Source organism: Sapajus apella, unplaced genomic scaffold (genome assembly GCF_009761245.1).
Source record: "Sapajus apella isolate SASKATOON/1434 unplaced genomic scaffold, GSC_monkey_1.0 scaffold112, whole genome shotgun sequence".
In the NCBI taxonomy this organism is placed as follows: domain Eukaryota; kingdom Metazoa; phylum Chordata; class Mammalia; order Primates; family Cebidae; genus Sapajus; species Sapajus apella.
This window is the reverse complement of record NW_022437052.1, coordinates 4,414,723-4,424,990: the sequence shown is the minus strand read 5'-3', so window position 1 is coordinate 4,424,990 and position 10,268 is coordinate 4,414,723. Positions and strand designations below refer to the sequence as shown.

Genomic DNA, 10,268 nt, shown 5'->3' with positions numbered 1-10,268 from the left:
CCCCCAATTTGCCCCATCTCCCCCAGTCTGCCATCTCCCCAATCTGCCCCTTTCCCAAACTGACTCCATGTGCCCCATGTCCCCTAGTCTGCCCCATCTCACCCAATCTGCGATCTCTCCAATCTGCCCCTCTCTTCCCCAGTGTGACTCCATGTCCTCCCATCTCCCCCACTCTGCCATTTCCCCCAGTCTGCTATCTCCCCAATCTGCCCCATCTCTCCCCCAATCTGACTCCATGTCCCCCCACCTCTCCCAGTCTGCCCCATCTCCCCTGCCCAGGCCCTGCAGGCAGAGGCCCTGCTCCCCCAGGGCAGCCACATGTCCGGCAAAGGGGAGGTGCTCCCTACCTGCTGGCTGAATACATGCATAAGTCACCGCAGCCTTTTCGTCACCACACAGAGGGCATCTAGATATCTTCCAGCTTGTGTGTTCCTTGCCCTGGGACTAAGACTGCAGATCAATGCTTTTGCTTGTTTTTGGCGATAGGGTCTTGCCCTGTTGCCCAGGCCAGAGTGCAGTGGCACCATCATAGCTCACTGCAGCCTTAACCTCCTGGGCTCAAGTGATTCTCCCACCTCGGCCTCCCAAGTAGCTGGGACTACAGGAGTGCACCACCATGTTCAGCTAATTTTTTAACCTTTTGTAGAGATGGGGTCTCACCATGTTGCCTAGGCTGGTCAGCAACTCCTGGGCCCAAGCTATCCTCCCAAAGTGCTGGGATTACTGGCGCACCACCCAGCCTAATTTTTAATGTTTTTGTAGAGATGGGATCTCACTATGTTGCCTGGCATAGGAGGCTGGAACTCCTAGGCTCTTGCGATTCTCCTGCCTCAGCTTCCCAAAGCTCTGGGATTACAAGTGTGCGCCATGGCGCCTGCCTTGCAGATCAATTTTATGGAGCAAGGAAGCCGAACTGGCCACCCTAGCACTGTCAGCCCAGAGGCTGGGCCGGTTCCAGGAGGAGGAGGGACTTAGACTCCCTCCCTAGGCGTCAGCAGGGGCACCAGGGCCCGGGACACACCGTGCCCTGGCTGCGGGGCCTGCCCTGGAGTCCACCCCCGCCTGGGGAGAGGGTGTGGGCACCCCAGTCCCCCACTGGATAAGGATCTGCTAGGCAGGAGCCAGGCCTGGGGCTGGCTGTGTTTTCCTTGTGGCCGTTTCACCACCTCTGGGCGTGACCTCACGCAGAGGCCTGCTCTGTGGTGGCAGCAGGGAAGGCAAGGCCGGACTGGAGGCCTCCCGGAGCTGGTGGACACGAGGAGGCCAGGAAGGGACAGCCTGCCTGCTGCCCGTGGCCCCTGTGCTGCGGTGTTCCTGTTTAGTGGCTGCGCTGCAGGCATCCACACCCCACTTTCACAGAGAAGGATGCACACTCAGTCACTGGTTTCACAGGAGGGACTTAATTCTGGACCTTCTGAGCCCCAGTCGCCTTGTGTGCTGACTCCCCATCTTGTCCCCAGCATGAACGCGCCATCCCACACAGCCACCGCCTCCATGAATGCGCCAACCCATGCAACTACCCACCTCCACCAACGCACCAACCTACACAGCCACCTGTCTCTAGGAATGCGCCAACCCTGTGCATCCACCCATCTCTAGGAATGCACCAACCCGCACAGCCATCCACCTCCATGAATGTGCCAATCCTCACAGCCACCCCCTCCAGAAACACACTAACCTGCATAGCCGCCCCCTCCACGAACACGCCCACCCGCACAGCCGCCCCCTGCACGAACACGCCCACCCACACAGCCGCCCCCTGCACGAACACGCCCACCCGCACAGCCGCCCCCTCCATGAACACGCCCACCTGCACAGCTGCCCCTTCCACACCTGAGCCCGGGGACCAGGTTTCTTCCCCCTGTAGTTCTGTGCCGGTGGCTCTGGGCTACTTTGGGAGACAGGAACAAAGGAGGCGGGGGAGAAGCTGGCCTGTGAGGGTTGGTGTGTTCGTGGAGGAGGCGGACGTGCGGGTGGGCGTGTTCGTGAAGGTGGCGCAGTCCCCAGGGCTGGGCCACCAGCCCCACAGGGAGGGGGACGTGGTGCTGGCTGAGGACCTGTGGCCACAAGGGCTTCATCCACTCCATCCACTCCATCTCAGCTCCCAACCACCCTGCTCTTTAAACTTCACAGGGGGAGAAACCGAGCCCAGCAAAGGTGGACATGGGCCAGCTGCTGCGCCTTCCTAAGCTCTGTCCAGTGACCTGTCTGTGGGGCTGTGCTGTCCCCTGACCCATGAAGCCACACACAGGCTTTAGGCGTTGGGCAGGTGGGATTCTCCCTGACAGGTGCCACCGTGCCTGCTTTCCTGCACCACACCCCTGGGCCCCAACACAGAGCAGCAAGTGCAGGGCTGCTTACTGCACCCTGCATATAACCACCTCCACAAATGTGCCAGCCCATGGATCCACCCGCCTCCACAAAGGCGCTGGCCCACGCATCCACCCATCTCCACAAACGCACCAGCGCATGCATCCACCCGCCTCCACAAACGTGCTGGCCCACGCATCCACCTGTCTCCACAAATGCGCCGGCCCACGCATGCACCCATGCTTAGCTAAGGGTCCCCTGTACCTAGTACAGTTTCAAGGGTGGAGTAGTTAGGGTGGGGCCAGGAGGGAACCTCCCGCCACCTGAACGTGGCCTTGGCTTGAAGCAGCAGTGGCCAGTAGTCCACAATGAGACCCTAGAGGCCCCTCCCACAACAGCTCGGCAAGTCCTGGTCAGAAGGAGGGGGCCAAGAGGGAAGGAAGGCACCCCAGATACCTGGTGAGCTGCTTCCGTGTATGGGATGCTGTTCTACATGCTGCCTATCCAGCACAGAACAAGACAAAGACATGGGCCCACTGAGGCTATGCTGAGGCTGCAGTACTGAGGAGAAAAATTAAAGGCAGGCTTAGCTTCTGAGATTTAAAATGGTTGGGGAGGAAGGAGGTCAGGGAAACAGCGCCGCAGGCAGCACCTGGGCAGAGACATGCAGGGGGGCACAGTGGTCCAGGCAGAGGGACGGCCGGCAAGTACCACCCAGGAAGGCGCTGAGGGTAGGGGGTGGCTGCGGGGATGTGCTGAGGGGGTGACAGCAACCTGGTTACCAAACCTTACCCAGGTTATAAGAACTAGCCTTCGAAACCAGGTACCCTGAGAGCATATGGAGCCTTCTGAATCATTCAAGAAAGACGTAACTATGTCTGACACATTCTTTTAATTAGCCATCCTGCTGTGGTGGCTTCCCAGACATGCCATGCCCCAGAGAATGCAGGGTAAATGGACGCCAGAGCCAGAGACCTGCTCCTGGCCCAGGGGGCTGTCCTAATACATCCCTTGCACTCGGCCCGCCTGGAAATAAAGTCTCTGAGATGGCACCTGGGGCCAGGGGCAAAGCCCCTGCAGGTGGGTCTGCTGTTGGCCAGAGCAGAGGAGGTGCCATGGAAGGACTCATCAAGGCTCCCATCTGCCAACTCACTTCTATGCCATCACAGGAATCCACTGCGGGGGTGTGAGGGCGGGGAGGCCCTGGAAAGCAGAGGCCCTGGCCCTCAGAGCCCACAGCCACCCGTGCACACCGTCAGGCACCCCCAGGTGACAGTGGTGCCCATGGGCTGCTACAGTCCGCCCATGAGAGGCAGGGGCAGGAATACCACACCAGCAGGTCCCTGAGAGAAAACCCTGGTGGGAGTTGCCAAGTGCAATGCCAGGGTGCTGCATGTGCGTGGGCAGTGCCTCTGCCCCAAGCATTCTTCCTCCAATCACAGTTTGCCCAATCACACTGTTTGCCTGACCAATCCCGTACACTCCTCACCACCCTGCTGGGATCCCCCCTCTGCAGGAAACCTGTGCGCCCGCAGTGCCAGCATGGGTCATGGAGAGTCTCAGCAAGTCCATTACAGACGGAAAGAAGAGTTACCACTAACTCAATACGAGGGAACACAGCCCAACTCAGTCCATGAAGCTAGTATAACCCTGATACCAAAACCAGATAAAAACCAAAGTACGGAGTAATATCCTTTAGCAATATGGATGCCAACATCCTACTCAGCAGCACGTAAAAAGAATCACATACCATGACCAAGCGGAGTTCACTCCAGAGGCAGAAGGCTGGCTCAGTATTTAAAAATCCATCAATATAATCCAGCCTATCAACAGGCTACAGAAGAAATACCACGTGGTCACAACAATGGATGCAGAGGGGCATCTGGCAAGGGACGGCCAGAGGGACGTCAAGACCCATGCGTGGTGAACACCCAGGAAATCGGTAACGGAGGTGCCTTCTGAGTGAGGTGAAGAGCATCCACAGACGCCCCTTTGAGGCCAGGAGCAGGGCAAGGGTGTCTACCCTCCCCATGGCTGCCCAACATCTGGCTGGCCAGTGCAACAGGGAGGGAAAAGGAGCAGAGAGGAAGAAATATAACTCTCTGTATTTGCAAGTGGCATGACACTGGATGCAGGAAATCTCAGAGAATACACAAAATAATTCCCGGGACTGTGAGTAAGCTCAGCACAGTGCACGACCCATAGGCAGGAGTCAGGGTGCTGGCAGTGGACCCACAGAAACTGACCTTCCCATGCTAACACCCCATCGATGACTACTCAGCAAAAAGGAAATGCTTAGTGGTAACTCTTACAAAAACCTGTATGGGACTTAAACGCTGAAAACCACAAAACACTGATGGAAGAAACTTTGAAGAATCAAAGTAAATGGAGAGACACGTTGTGTTCATGGACACAATAGACAGCATAGTAAAGACATAAATTCTCCCAAAATTGAGGTATAGGTTTAATACAGCTCTTACCACAAATCCCAGGGTTTTTTATTTTTTGGTAGGTACAGACAAGATTATTCTAAAATGTATGTGGAAAACCAAAGCAACAAGGATAGCTAAAACAGTGCCGAAAAAGGATGACTGGAAGGCGCTGCATGCCTGATTTCGGGACATCGGACAGCTGCGGCACAGCATGGGCAGTGGGAGACACACAGAGGAACAGAGAACAGTGAACCCAAGAGGTGCCCCGTGTTACAATGTGATTTCCTCTAGCTTTTATTTTAGGGTCAGCGGTACCTGTGCAGGTTTGTTCTATAGGTAAACTTGTGTCATGGGGGTTTGTGGTACAGATTACGTCATCACCCAGGTACTACACCTAGTACCCATGAGTCCTTTTTCGGCTCCTCTCCCTGCTCCCACTTCCACCCTCAAGTTCACTCCTGTGTTGATTGCTCCCCTCTTTGTGTCCATGTGTTCTCATCATTCAGTTCTGGTTTTTCTGTTCCTGCCTTAGTTTGCTAAGAACAATGGCCTCCAGCTCCGTCCATGTTCCCACAAGACAGGATCTCATTCTTTTTTATGGCTGCATAGTATTCCATGGTGTGTATGTACCACATTTTCTTTATCCAATCTGCCACTAGTGGGCATTTAGGCTGTTGTCACGTCTTTGCCACTGTGAACGGTGCTACAGTGCACATTTGTGTGCATGTGTCTTGGGTCTTTATGGCAGAGTGATTTCTATTCCTCTGGGTATAAACCCAGTAAGGGAACAATCTGATTTCTGGCAAAGTTTGTAAAGGCAATTCTATGGAGACAGAAATCTTTTCAACAAATGGTGCTGGAATAATGGGACATCTACAGGAAAACAATAAACCTTGAACCAAAGAAGATTTACAGATGGCAAATAGGCATGGGGACCAGAATGGCACATCCTTCGACGCAAGGGAGTGTCAATGAAAACAGCAGTGAGGTGGCACCACACACCTGTCACAATGGCCCAAATCCAGACACTGACATCACCAAACGTAGGCAAGGATGTGGAGCAACAGGGATTCACTCACCACTGTGGGAAGTGACGACAAAATGGCACAGCCACTTTGGAAGTCAGTTAGTGGCTTCTTATAAAAGTAGGCAAAATCCTGCCACGGGATTCAGCAGATGTGCCCATTGGCATTTACGCATGAGCTGAAAACTTAGGTTCACACAAAAACCTGCACACAGATATTTTGAGCAGCTTTATTCATAACTGCCCCAGACCGGAAGCGACCACGATGCTGTTCAGTAGGTGAGTGGCTAACCGTAGTCTGTCCAGACACTGGGATATTACTCAGCACTAAAAAGAAAGGTTCTGGCATGCCGTGAAAAGACATGAGAAAGTAACAGTAAACTGCTAAGTGAAAGGCGCCGGCCGAACAGGCACATTGTGGGATCCCACCGCCTGACATTCTGCAACACGTAGCCACATGGAGACAGGAAAGGGGTGAGTGGTGGTCAGTGTGGTCAGGAGGGACAAATGAATGGATGGCACAGAGGGCCCTCTTGGGGCAACAAAGCTGCTGTGTGTGGTGCTGTAACGGTGGGTGCACAGGGGATATTCATTTATCAAAACCCACACGGCATGCTACACCAAGGGGACCCTCTTGTAAACTGCAGACTTTGGGTGATCATGATGCGGCGTGAAGGTCACCATCGTAACAAATGCACCACTCGGGGTGGAGGGTATTGATATTGGGGGAGGCTGTGCATGCGTGTCAGGGTGTGTGCATGCAAACTCCATCATCTGCTCAATTTTGCTGTGAACCGAATAGTGCTCTAAAAAAAAAAAAAAAACAAAAAAAAAAAAACAGGCTGGGTATGGTAGCACACACTTATATTCCCAGCTGTTGGGAGGCTGAGGTGGCAGGATTGCTTGAGGCCAGGAGTTCGAGACCAGTCTGGGCAATATAGTGAGACCCGCATCTCTGCAAAAACAACTTTAAACATTAGACAAGCATGGTGGCTCGCACCTGTACTCCCAGCTACCCAGGAGGCTGAGGAGTGAGGATTGCTTGAGCCTCAGAGTTTCAGGCTACAGAGAGCTATGACTGCACCAATGCACTCCATTCTGCAAAACAAAACAACCTAAACCTCACAATGAACTCAAATGGATCTTCCATTCAAATATCAAATGTAAAACTATAAAGCTTTAATAAGAAAACGTAGGAGAAAATCTTTGGGACCTGGGAGTCATTGAGGAATTCTTAGCCGTGAAACTAAAAGCAGATCCTTAAAATGAAAAAGGAAAATAAAAAATCGATAAATCAGACTTCACCAAAATTAAAAAGAAAAAAAAAAAAAACTTTTCTCTGCAAAACCCTCATTAAGAGGATGTAAAAGATAAGCTACGGACGAAGACAAAATATTTACAAACCACACACGCACAAAAGTCTTTCGTCTAGAACACGTAAACATCGAGAAGGCGCAGCTTGGAGCAGGGCTGAGAGGATGAGCAATGGCAGACGTGCCGGCTGCAACCGCGCTCTATGCATGAGTGGCTGCTGCTTGCCAGGTCTCCAGTGGACAGTGCCACTTGGGGTCAACCTGAGGTCGGAACGCTGGGCCATACGCTGAGGACCCATCCTGGGCATCTCCCACTTTCCTTATGGGAACAGCTGCTTCTGCAGAATGTGGAAAAGGTCCAGGCGGGAAGCCGTGTGGATGGAATTTGGGAAGGACTGGAGAGAGTGCAGTGGAGGGAGGGAGACCCCTGCACAGCAAAGTGGTGGCCACACTCCAGGGAAGAAGATCTGGGTTCTGTTCAGGCCATCCACAATTCCTTACTGATGTTACTGGGGCTCTGAACAACACCAAGTTTTATTAATACATTCACAGAGTGTAGACTCACTTATGCTAAGGCTCACTCTCTCATTTCATCATCTCTAATGCCTTATAATCAACAGGCCACAAACAAGGTCACAAGCCACACTCACAAGAACTAGGAAGTTAATTGTAAAATATTCTTTGTCGGCTGGGTACAGTGGCTCATGCCTGTAATCCCAGCACTTTGGGAGGCTAAGGCGGGTGGATCACAAGGTCAGGAGTTCGAGGCTAGCCTGGCCAATATGGTGAAACCTTGTCTCTACTAAAAATACAAAAATTAGCCTGCATGGTGGCAGGCACCTGTAGTCCCAGCTACTTGGGAGCCTGAGACAGGAGAATCGCTTGAACCCGGGAGGCCAGGGTTGCAGTGAGCCAAGATCACGCCACTGCACTCCAGCGTGGGCGACAGAGCTAGATTCCATCTCAATAATAATAATTCCTTGTTCTTGATCAGCGTGGCACACAGGATCAGACTCACTCTGCAAACAATCACTAGAGAAGGTACATCTCCAAGGGGAATGCCAGTTTGCCTTTCCCACCACCCCCGTCCACCCTGGGAAAGCCCAAATGCAAACAGACCCAGGCCAGGTGAGGTCTCTCCAGCTCCTGACCAACAGCCCTGGATCCCTGGGTGCCATGCAGCTGACCTTCCCGACTGCCACTCAGAATAACCAAGAAAGCTACCCACCCGCCTGAATGTGGCAGGGGAAAGGTGGTCCCAATGTCTCCGTAAGACATGCAGCTGCATCACAGGAGCGTCGGCAGCACGGTGGGCTGCAGAGTGTGGTGCACAACTAGGGCACCCCCCCCAACTCCCCCAAAACACACACACACACAGCACACACAGCCACAAAAGCACAGCCCCAGGCCAGGACCACATAACTGCCCTCAAATGCCCTCACCAGTCATGCAGGGGATGCCACATCCACGTGACATCAAACATCAACACTAGACTAGGATGCAGCCGGGATGCTGAGTCAGGGCCACACACCTCCTACACCCCTATCTGTGCCTCCCATCCCTCCCTCCCCCCATCAACCGAGTCTTGTACAGGGGCTGGCTGGGACCCTTGAGTACACAGCTGCAGCCTCTGGAAGGCATTTACACCCCCAGCTGTGAGAATTTATTGTGGTTCAGGTGGAGGGTGGCTCTGATGATCTCCCCAGGACACACATGAGCTTTTCGCCATTCTCTCTGACGAGGCTGGCCTGCTTGGTCGGGAAGTCCCTGCAGATAAGGCAGTCTGCGGTGACCTGAGAGTTCAGTAGCATAGAGGAAGCTAATCTCCAGCAGTCCCCAGCCACAGAGCAACCATAGAACCTGGCAGGGACCCAAAAGGCTGCGCAGACTCTGACCAGGGATTCTGAGGTCTTGGGCCATTTATACCATGGAGATAACAAAGCTTACTTTTAGGCAAGTTGCTAGGAGGGCCCAAAGTCCCAAACCCTGATCTAAAAAGCCGGAGTACCCCTGGGTGCAAATCCCGGCTCCAAGGCCTGCGGTGTGACCTGGGGCAAGTTGCTTACCTTTACACAATAAAATGTGAAATGCACATGGCGACCTATCTCATTGTTGCAGGAGCACTCTCTCATTTTATCATCTCTAACAGGCTGCGCCTTAAAATCAGCACTGTGTCAGAATGTAACCAGCAGATGGCCTTCTTTTTAGGAATCCATCAAGTAATGGCCTATCGAGCACTAATCATGTCTTAAGTTTGATGAAATACTGACGTATGTACCTCAAAACGACGGTTGAGACTTAGAACAGAACTTGACATAGAATACGCCCTCGGGTGTTGGTGTTGGCTGATCATGACTGACTCTGGCAGGTAAGATCAGTACCTGGTACCTCTGAGCACAGAGACCTGGTGCCACGCCGGGCAGCAAGTCAGTGTCACGTCAGCAGGTGTGGGCCGTGGTGGGCCCAAAGGGGTCTGTCAACTCATGACCAAGATAGAATGAGGCTCTCCCTGCCCTCCCACCAGAATAGAAAGCTGCCTCCAACATCCCGCCCCCAGCCACAGTCAGGAAGCCATCCTGCCAAGGCAGGTGGCTGAAGTGCAGCCTTGAACACTGGGCCACAGCACCTTTCAGGGAGGGTCAGCACTGGCTGCAGTTCTGCTGGTGTCCCACTCAGCCCGCGGCGTCACCTTGCAAGTCTATGCTGAGCTGTGCAACTCACATGCTTCGATTTTCAGAAACGTTCTTAGATCCTGAACCAGAATATATGTGTGTGTGTGTGTGTGTGTGTGTGTGTGTGTGTGTGTGTGTGTGTGGCCGTGGGGGGGGGTAGCGTTTCACCTCAAAAATTACAGCAGAGTCAATGTCCTTGTTTCAACTTTTCCAGTGTTTAACTTGTAACAATAGCTACCAAAGTAATCAGGCAGCAAACAATGTGTTTCTTTAAATGGCTTTCCTGTGAGTGTTCCGTTTACAAAGAAATTCCTAAAACCAGGAAGTAATTGAATTTGGAAGCAGAGAGCAAACTTCGGGGAAGACAGGGGCAGGTGTACCACTGAGGCCTAGATGGCAGCCACTGACTTGCTCTGGAGGGCGGGGGGGCCTGCACCCTGCAGATTAGGGTCTATTCTGACTCAGCAAACTAGGCACGAGCGCCTGTAAAAAGAAACCAGATTGGGCATTACCGGAA

General features: G+C 53.2%; 1 protein-coding gene across 3 annotated transcripts in view; it reads right to left on the bottom strand.

The window, feature by feature from the left end:
- The window catches only part of CUNH7orf50 (chromosome unknown C7orf50 homolog), a 129,137-nt gene that overhangs the window by 22,673 nt on the left and 96,196 nt on the right, over positions 1-10,268 (bottom strand). The gene's annotated exons all lie outside the window — the stretch shown is intronic.